Below are 1543 nucleotides of genomic sequence, written 5' to 3' on the forward strand. Positions count from 1 at the left end.
CACACACACACACACACAGATAGATAGATAGATAGACAGATATTGACCACAGCATCAAAATCGATAATACAAATAGATAATACATATAGTATATAGCTGACACAATAACAATTTATAATAACTCCTAACTGTAGTCCAGCATCAACTGAATACAATAAATTTGTAATTGCATATATAGTTGAACACTGGTAAGCCTTTCCTCCAAGTACATAGTTTATGCAATTAACATAAACAATCACATCCTAAATATAGCCAATCATCATAATCAATAATGTAGTGACAAAATATCATGAATGACCTTACATACAGTTCCTGGCGCTAAATGATCATCAAAAAACTGTTCCTATGTTGAGAAGTGATAGTCATCCCTTATATGTTGAGTTAAAGGACGATCCTGCACTACATGTCTGTACACCACCACATACACACAGCCTCTCGTTTATCCCCAAGCGTCCTATGTTCCTCTGCGTCCATCTTCCTCTCTCACACGCCAGACTAGGTCCACTTATATATAATGCACTGATAGATCTGGGTTATATCCTTATATGTTGTACGTCTAGAAGATTTACTATTTACAATATCATCTCTTACTCTCTGCAATGACATGCTTAAGTCCGACACATTAGTGTTTGCCATATCTCTAACAATCCTACTTGTCGGAGTATTAGAGTTAATGACGATCCTAACTGTGAATGATAAAGAGTCATCATCATATTGTGACCACTCCTGCCACATATTGTAAAATAATTTATGTTGTTTGTGCCGAATTAAATCCTTGAACGGTGGATAACCTAACTCAACGTAACACACATCATTCCATAACAATTTCCTCACTCCTAACAGTCTTTTCAAGCACCAATTATACAGTTTGATCATTGGTTTTAGGTCAGCTCCTATCCAAGATTCACATCCATAAATCAGTGATGACATGAGAGCTGCGTCAAATACACGTCTCTTTACTACAAAAGGAATGTCATTATTTTTACTAACAAAAGAAACAAATTTTAATACGTGTGACATCTTAATATTAACATGAGCTCTGACGGCAGATGTGGGTGAACCGTCACTTGTGAACGGTGAACCTAAATATACATACGTGTCACAATGTTCCACCACCAAGTCGTCCACCACCAAAGGTTCACGGCCCCCCTCACGGCCGCAGATCACAAAACACTTCGTCTTAGATAGGTTTACTTTCATTTCTTATTCTGTGCAGTAGTCTTGTAACATAGATACTTTTCTTATGCCATTATGCAGGCCTCGTGGTTGATAAAGGCACAGTATCGTCCATTAATACAAGGATATGTAACCATTGTAAAAATCCATCGTGTCCACACCCTTCCTTGATGATTCTTATGAGATCACCGACCAAGATAATGAAAAGTAAACAAGAGGTGGTTGGACCCTGTCTCACACCAAGTGTTATTAAAACTAAAACCGTACTTACCAAGCTCTCTGTCACACTCTACATAGCAATCAATGCACATAACATCGCTGAGCCACACCCTAACCGTCGTAACACATATATAAAATAACTTATGGC

The sequence above is a fragment of the Eriocheir sinensis genome, unplaced genomic scaffold, assembly GCF_024679095.1.
Source record: "Eriocheir sinensis breed Jianghai 21 unplaced genomic scaffold, ASM2467909v1 Scaffold518, whole genome shotgun sequence".
Taxonomy (NCBI): Eukaryota; Metazoa; Arthropoda; class Malacostraca; order Decapoda; family Varunidae; genus Eriocheir; species Eriocheir sinensis.